The 9110-nt window shown below is 42.7% G+C and overlaps 1 protein-coding gene and 1 long non-coding RNA gene across 3 annotated transcripts in view; both read left to right on the plus strand.

The window, feature by feature from the left end:
• The window catches only part of FRMD4A (FERM domain containing 4A), a 608042-nt gene that overhangs the window by 67517 nt on the left and 531415 nt on the right, over window positions 1–9110 (plus strand). The window lies entirely within an intron of this gene.
• Window positions 538–7698, plus strand: LOC106728249. The gene is made up of 3 exons (XR_001364530.1): window positions 538–628; window positions 2102–2107; window positions 7686–7698. It is a non-coding gene; the product is annotated as an uncharacterized LOC106728249 (long non-coding RNA).

Consider the following 9110-nt stretch of genomic DNA (forward strand, 5'->3'; position numbering starts at 1 on the left):
GGGGGTGGAGGGCAATGGGGGGGGGATAAGGACACATATGTAATACATTAATGAATAAAGAAAAAAAATAAAAAATTGTGGTAAATGCTCATAACATAAAACTTACCACTTTAACCATTTTTAAGAGTTTAGTTTAGTGGCATTAAGTACATTCACATTGTTGTGCAACTATTACCACCATCCATCTCTAGAACTTTTTTCATCTTCCCAAACTGACATGCCATGCCTATTATAATAACTCCATATTTCCCCTCCCCCTGGCAATCACCGTTCTACTTTCTGTCTGTATGGATTTGGCCACTCTAGATGCATCATTCAGGTGGGATTACATAGTATTAGACCTTGAGTGACTGGTTTATTTCACTTAACATAATTTCTTCAAGGGCCACCTATTTTGTAGCATGTATCAGAATTACCTTCCTTTGTAAAACTGAATAATATTCCATTGTGTGTATAGACCACATTGGTTTTATCCACTCATTCATCAAGGAACACTTAAGTTGCTTCCACCTTTTGACTGTTGTGAATAATGCTTTTTGGAATACGAGTGTGCAAATATCTGTCCAAGTCCTTGCTTTCGATTCTTTTGGGTGTATATCCAAAAGTGGACTTGCTGGAGCTTATGGGAGTCCTATTAAGAATTTTTTGAGGAACTGCCATATTGTTTCCTATAGCAACGGCACCACTTTACATTCTGACCAGCAGTGTCCCTTTTACTCTTTACCCCCTGGCTGACCTCCCCATGAAGAGCGTGGAGTATCAGTTGCTTCTTTCACATTATTTCACAAAGGACAGGGTCCCCCTTGCATCCCATCTATCATGACTTAATTTGGCATTTATTGCCTCCTTATCCTTGTTTTACTTTATAATTTTGTTCAGAGGTCATGTGCTAGAGCCGCAGGTTATACTTTAAATCCTCACAAAGAGTATGTGAGCACAGAAGTTATCCTTTGTATTTCTTTATTGGACTTTTGTCATTTTTCTATTACCATTAATATACTACCTATACCTTTGGGCTATCTATCACTGAATTTCTTCAACATCCTGAGCAACGACGTGTAAGAAATATCTGCAAAACCTAATATAGAAATGCTGCCCCTTAGAGATTTGTGGGAATAAAATTAATTTGAGAAATGTGTTTGATGTTTTAGTTAGCGTCTGACTTTGAGGTGTACTGGCTGTATCTGACTACATGCTACCATATTGGGGAAAAACACTTGGGGAATATAGTTAAATGTGCAATGTTCTCCTCTCTCTTGTCCATGACTCCAGATGGTCATTAATATCCTGTCAGTGGAGTTTTCACATTTTTTTCAACATAATCTAATTCCTTTTGCTTTTGAAATGGTGATTTTTTCCACATTTCTTAGGTCCCAAACCTGAAGGAGTTTCAGTTTCCTAGGATTGAGTGCTTAGCCTGTGAGGAGAGGTACACATGCTTCAGGTCACAGAGCAGAGATAACAGTGACAAGTTCTCCCACAGTCACTTCTGCAGTCAGACTGTCCTCCACCAGCACCGTCAGCAACAGCAGTGCCCTCTGCCCTGTGTGCTTGGCATTCCCATGAAAGCAGCTTGGTGGTGACACAAGCTTAGGAAAATGAAAGATAGCCTGACTGTGGCTTTGCTCTTCCTATATGGTCGTGGAGCACTCAGGAAACCATCTTCCCAACCTTCCAGACAGCGATGCACATGAGTGACAGTTCTGCTGCTGCTTACTCTTATTTTATTTTGTCATCTCTGTTCCTGACATCACCTCTGTTTAATGCTCAGTGGCTTTTTTAAAGGGGAAAAATAAATTCCCCTCCAATACTCTGTAGAAGGGGATTAGAATCACTGTGAAAATCCATGCTGGCTAGTAAATAATTTGAATGTAAATTATATAAACTCTGAACACAAGTATCTCAATTCATGGTGTCCTTCAAATCATTGCCATTTCTGTACTTCTGCTCTTTAAGAATGGAAGCCTTTTTTAAACCAATAATTAAAAATAAACTCATTATTGAAATCTCTTTTATGCTAAATAGGAATCTTAATTATTATTGAATAATCAGCCTCAACTGAATACAAGGTTATACTCAAAATGCTGACAATAGCAAAGAGGTTCTAGTAGCTATTTTAAATAACAGTTTCAGATAGTTCCAACTGCTTCACTATTGCGTGGTTTAATATAAAGAACTTACATCAAAGTCGAGCTTTTTAGAATGCATTCTTTTTTTCTCTGAATGGAGACTGACTGGCTTTTTTATAAATATGGTGACATGGAATTAAATTTTACATTAGCTGGCTATTTTATTATAGGCTATTTTTAATATGGGCTGTTTTATGATCACCTGGAAAGTCCTACATTCTGGTGGGAGATTTTCTACTCTCATTAAGCAGCAGAAGCCTAGGTGGACTGAATTAATTGCCAACAGGATTGGGGGAACTGCCTCTTCATGTGCAAAGTGCTGAGCTGTTAAGAGGATCAGTCAGCAGGGGGTGGTGTAATCCACACGCACAGACATTTTCGGTGTGATTCCACTGGTGGGTTGATGTATCTGAATGCAAAATTGTGCCGGGATTTTGTCCATTAAAGAGAAAACTATCCCAGCAGGGGCTTAATAAAATAGTTTTTTCTCATCTTTTTACTTTTTATTTTTATACCAGGCTTCATAGTTTAGAAACCATTTGAAGTTAGTGTTGTGAATATTAAGCAGGGAAGGGAATGAGGCCAAGCTGTGACCTCCTTGTAACAGCCAGATAGGAACCCTTTCCTATCGCCTGTGTGGAAGGTGTGATATGCTCAGAATGACCCTTTGGATCCTGTTAAATGGGCAAATTTAATAATAATGGTGAAACCTTATGCAAGTGCAAGGAGGGTTATAACTGGTGTGGACTTGTGGGGGGCAGGGGGGCTTAATCTCCAGGGAATAAACTTGAACCTCAACCAGGAGACCCAAACTGTCCTGTTACACTGAATTAAACTAAACATGCTGGTGTTGCCCCTAACAACAGTTGCTAGGCGACCTTTGCCAACATGTGGAGGGGTGGGAATCACTGAAGATCATGGCACTATTTATCATCACACACCAGCAGTCCTGTTTAGGGAAAGGCCTGACACAGACATGTAGTGTGCCACATGATGAAATGTCGTGCACACACAGAGAGGAAAACATCGGGGGGGCGGGGGGGAGGTCTGGGAAATCAGAAATAGTTGCCTCGCAGCTGCTATCTCATTCCTGCCTATGTGATTTCTGACTAAAACTTCCAACGTGGCGTTTCAGTTGTGTGACAACGTTAAGTCTACTGTGTGACCACTCCGCCTCTGATGGGGGCAGCTTGGAAGGGAAGGGAAGATGGAGTGGGCAAGAAATAAGGACAATGTCATCGCTCTATCAGTACTGGGATTGTAATTCTAGTAACAGTCAGCATCGTACCATGTATTATCAATGTACAGCCCAAGTGAGCACACACTTAGAGCATTCTCTAAATCAATGCGTGACTTGATTGGCAGTTCACCAAATATGTCATGATGTAATTCACTTTCTGAGATACAAAGGACCCTATTAAGACTAGTTCCTCTTTAAAAGGTATTACATCTATTTCAGCACAAAATGTCACCACTGTTCATGGAATAGAGTAGGCCAACGTTATCAGAGCCCAAGCGGGTGTTTCTGAAAATCATTCCACTCTGAGTTGAGCAAATGCTTGGAGTAGCATCAACTCCTCCCCTCCTCACCCCCCCCCCCCCCCCCCCACAATCTTGCATATTATCTATCTACTTGGCCAATCTGTGCAATCTCAGCAGTTGGGCTGGGACTCATGTGGTTTGAATAGTTAGCTGTAGTTAGTCAATAGAAACCGACCTGACCCCACCCTGCCTTTCCTAGTTTTAAAGAAACAATTCTCAGCAAGATCTTTTTTTAACCAATTAAAAAGCTATTTTTAATTAGAGCAAATTGAGGTGGTTCAGTAAATGCACTAATCCCTGTAGTATGACACAACCTAAACAACATTCCTGATTCAGAGGTTTCAACCCTTAAAATGATCCAGCTATGTTACCACCAAGGAAAAGATAAGGAAGTGTCTCCGGGACATTTTTCTGTGGATGTGCCAGGTAATTAAAATGACAGTAGCTTCAGGGTGAAATATCGTACCTGCCCTTCTGCGTTCTCAACATTAGAATTGCATTTAGAAGAGACTTTTATAGGTCACCAAGAGGAAGAGTAGAAATAAATCAATACGGGGGGGGGGGTTGCACTTTAAAAAGAAGAGAGAAAAGAAACAAATTAAAAGGTCCTTTGGAGAAGTGATGGGTCAGAGTCTATTACTATTTTCCTACGGAAGAAATAAAGTGGGTGATGATCTGATTTCTGGGTGGAATATCACCCATTGCTTCAGGACTCTGGCTCTGGGATCAGGCCTGGACTCATTTATTGTCACCACCACTTACTGCTGAGCCTTTAGGCAAGTTATTTAATCTAGATTAGCTCCCATTTCTCCTATGAATCTGGGATAATCATTATATATTACATACATACCATATATAATTATGAGATTAGATGACACATGGTATATAAAGCACTTAGTATAGTGCCTGGCACATGGTAAGCTTGCAACAGATGTTAGGATGGATGACTCCTTATTTTTACTGTAAATTGCTGGGAAAGAGGTTCTAAGACAGAACTCCAGAAGGGCCAGCATGTTACCTGAATGGGGGGAGTGGGGCTTGCAGCTGCCTGTCCTGTTAGAGACCCTGAGCTTAAAGGCAATTTGAAAGGGTCCTGCTAATGGCACAGGCCTACTGCGAATGACAGAGTGGAGAGGGAATGAATGCTGTGCAAAGCAGATGAAACCAATGCCACATCTGCCCTGCTACTCAGGCACTCAGAGAAGCTGTCAGGGGGTGGGGTTGAGTCTTCATCAGTAACCTTCGCAGCCTCACAGTGTTCCATGCTCACAGACTCAGAGTAAATAATGGAGTCCCAGAAGGGACCTTAAGTGGTCAACATAATGAATAGCATTTGCCCAACACTTCATAGCTCCTCACATTATCCTACTGGATCCTAGCAACAGTCCTGTGGCATGAATAAGGCTGGGGCTCTTCTCTCTCTCTCTCTCTCTCTCCCTGATAAATTGATGCTCACAGCCTATGGTTTACTTCTGATTGAATAAGTCAGCCTAAGAAGTATAAGGCCCAGGACCTAATGCGTGTCTTCTGTCCCCACATCCCAGAGCCTTGACTTCCTGTGGCAATGCTTGTTGTGCCCATGCCATATCCCCGTGTCCCATTTGGCTTCAATGCAGCTATGGAGACAGCACCTGCACATGGCCAGAAACTCACCTGAGCACAGAAATTCCTCCAGAATTTCCCCAGCAGCCTCCTGACCCTGATGTAGGAAAGTTAACACCCTTAGGGGCAACCCTCACCAGTGGGGGTTTGAGTCAGTGGGGAGTCCCCAGCCTCCAGCCTGGGGGACATTCTACACGGCTCCTTAGAGTGCCCCTTGTGAGACGGAGCCCCTTTGCCACAGCAGTAATCAGCTCAGTAATAAGCCTTTTCAACTGTTCTTCCTTTTGTCTCACTGATTTGCCCTCTTACTGCTAATTCTTGAGATTTCCTTTCAAACTGCTCATACCTGCACTCAGGGAAACCCAAACTAAGAGAGCTTTGCAAGCCTTTAACAAAAAACCGTCAAACCAACATATCGAGAAGAATAAAAACCATGTTATTAGGAAGGTGTCAGTTTCATATTCAAAGCTGCTCATTTTGTAAATTTTGGAAAATTGGAAAAAAAACTTATTGGGTTTCAAAATTCAACAGGGCACAAGGAAGACGTGCTTTTGCCGTGGGTTGTTAAATGGGATTTGTCTTCCATGATGCCAGATGGCCAGGATCTTTGTGGGTTTGCTGCCCCTTAACTGTGTTTCTGCCCAAACACAGGATGCACTGGAGCACTGCTCAGGGCCCTTTCTGCTTCCTTAGAGTCTGTTCCTTTTGCTGGATTCACACAGAAAGGCAAAAGATCTTCATTCCCCCACCACTCTCGGCCTTGGAAATCCCACCACAAAACTCTGTGAGGGAGGCCAGCGAGGGTCCTAGTTGGGTTCCCCATTGCCACTCAGTGGATGTGCAGGGGGTGCAGAGTAAGAACGTCTGGGTTTGAGTTCAGGCTTTTTTCTGCCTGCTGTGTGGATATGAGCAAGCCACTTAAGCTCTCACTTGTAAAAATGGAGCTAAGATAATAAGAGCTATCTACATAGCTCTTGGGATTGTTGTAGGCACAAAGATAGGAGACATATGTGAAAGCATTCAGAAAACCAAAGGAAGGAAACAAGTGTTACTTATTAATTTTGGGGAGGCAAGGAAGGGCGAGTAGGAGGAAGAGGGAAGAAGAAAGGTGACAAGAATGCTGCTTAATAAGATCTATCCCTAAGGCGGCTGCTCCCTGTGCCTAACCATGCCTGTCTCCCCTCCACCTCCAGCCTCCTTTTGCCTGGCCCATTCCTCTCTTCCTTCAGGTCTCAGCTTAAAGGTCAGTTCCTCCAGGAAGCTGCACTGACCACCCCTTCATTGATAGGTGCCTCTGTGAATAGGAAACCACATGATGTGCTACTGTGAGGTTGACCCTTCAGAACCCTTTCTTCACTGTCTGTGGATAAATGACGAATATGAGAGTGGTCATGTTCTTTTAATCACATCACAGTTGAGATTTTGGAGACTCAATATACTTGGCCGGAGTCATCTTAACCTCTTTAATAATTAAATACTACAGTTACCAAAATACCAGAAAGCAAAGCCCACGGGTGGAATGTTTCTCTAGTAGAGGAACAAATCATTTATTTGCGGGCACTGGAGTTACTTTAAGCTGGGACTGAGGAGCTCCAGCTTTTCCTGACACTAAGGAAGCCCTGAGCTCTCCACTCCTGGAGATGCAACCCGTTGGGTAAACACTGCCTGTCGAAAACATGTCAACATGCAAAACAAATGCTTGTCTTACCAACAATCTAGGTAGTGCATTTTGAAAAATAAGTTCCCACTCTATCTCATGTCCCTTAGTGGAGGGGATACTTTTCTTTATGCAATGTTGAAGGCACAGGAAGCAGTGATAATGAAACGTAGACTGAATCTTGGGAAATTTCAGCATATACATAACATGCTTCTTCTAAAAATACCTTAAAGTTTAAATTTAGAAATATTGCTACTCTGTACAGATTTTCCTTAGGGGAAATCATACTCAGTGCAGTTACAGTCTAGTAGCCAGTCCCTGCAGTGATATAACACACATGGATGTTTTCTTATAATGTTACCTTAGCTCATCTTAACGTAATAACTATGATAACTACTATTAATGGTACAATGATAGCCATTGATCTTTCCTGCCCAATTAAGTAACAAAGACTATGAAAGGTGTGAGGTGAGTCATTGATGCATTTGATGGCAAATTATGATCAATATGCATCACTAAATCATTGAGGGCTTCAGGTCTTACCTGGGTCGTAGCCCAAATCCTATGCTCACTGCAGCACTGTTCATGATCGCTGCAATGTGGAAATAATCTAAACGTCCATCAGCACATGAATTAATAACAACAATGTGGTATATACACATAATGGAATATTATCCAGCTTTTAAAAGACAGGACATTCTGAAATGTGCAATATATGGATGAACCTTGAGGACATTATGCATAAGTAAAATAAGCCAGTCACAGAAAAACAAATACTCCATAATTCTACTTAAATGAGGTATCTAAATTTGTCAAGTTCATAGCATCATAGAGTGGAATGGTGGTTGCCAGGGTCTGGGGGAAGGGAGAAATTACTAATTAACAAGGATAGCTTTAGTCAAGATGAAAAAGCTCTAGCGATCTGTTGTACATCATGCCTGTAATCAACAATAATGTACTATACATTTAAAAATTTGATGAGATCTCTCCCCCACCTCCCCCCATCCCAGGTGCACACTCTCCAGCTGGTGCTTATGGAGACCAAGCCCTCTCCTTGGGACCCCTCCTCTGGCCTTCCCCGCCCCCTCCCCTAAAAAAAAGAATAAAAATTTGATGAGTGTAGATTTCATATTAAATGTTCTTACCACGATAAAATATAATACAAAAACAACAGACCACCTCCTGGTGGGCTCCAAATATGAAGTGCTTTGGTAACACTTGGGATTTGTAATTTCCTGTAGTCATTCTTTATTTTCCTTATCAATGCAGAGGAACAGGGTTAGAATAGGGCATCCAATCAGGAGCTCTGTATTGGTTTAAGATGCCTGTTAGACATCAAAGTGGCAATTAGGCGCACAGCTGGATGTATGAGTTCAGCTTAGGAGAGAGATCTGAGCTGGCGGCAAAAACCTGGGCAACATCAACATGCCTCTGCCATTCAGAGCATGGGCTGGGTGCAGTAATCTAGGGAGTGTAGTGAAGGAAGGAGGCTCAGTCACGCATTGCAACATTCAGCAGTTAGCCAGATGCTCCTGGTACATTCTACCCACCTTGACCGTTCTGCTTAGCACGAGGGTTCCACAGGGCTTCTCTTCAGTGTGGCAAGAGGCCGACAGGTCCCCAAGTACAATAACTCCAGTGTATGGAGGGTGTTGCCAACCACAAGCCAGACACAGTAATTATGCTACTCTGGGAGGCTTCACTACAAAGTTTGTCCCAGGACCATCAGGGGTGGTGTTCCCTCAGCCCTCCCCTGCATTTGCTCCTGGACATAGAGGTCTCTGAAGTGCTCCACATCTACCTTGCTCTGTTCATCTCTACCAAGATACCCTGGCCACCAGGAGGTGAGAGGATGGCGGTCTTCTGCCTCTTCCCACTTCCTGCCACTTCTAGTTGCTTTGCTTCCACTTGGAGTTTCCAGCAGAGATCCAGCCTAATACTGGAGGTAGGATAACCAACTCGTTCAAGTTTGCCTGGAAAGTCCCACCTTCTAGGGAACCCCCTTAGTCCAGGACGAAGTTGGACTGTTGATCACTCTGACTAGAAGGAAACTCAGAAAATAATTTCTGTCATCCTCTAGATTCTAGAGTCTATAGAACCTAACCCATGGACTCCAGGATTCCCCATTGCTCTCCAGACACTCCTCATAAGAAGTTTTTGCCCTGTGCTAGTCAGGCTCT

Source organism: Myotis brandtii, unplaced genomic scaffold, assembly GCF_000412655.1.
Source record: "Myotis brandtii unplaced genomic scaffold, ASM41265v1 scaffold576, whole genome shotgun sequence".
Classification (NCBI taxonomy): domain Eukaryota; kingdom Metazoa; phylum Chordata; class Mammalia; order Chiroptera; family Vespertilionidae; genus Myotis; species Myotis brandtii.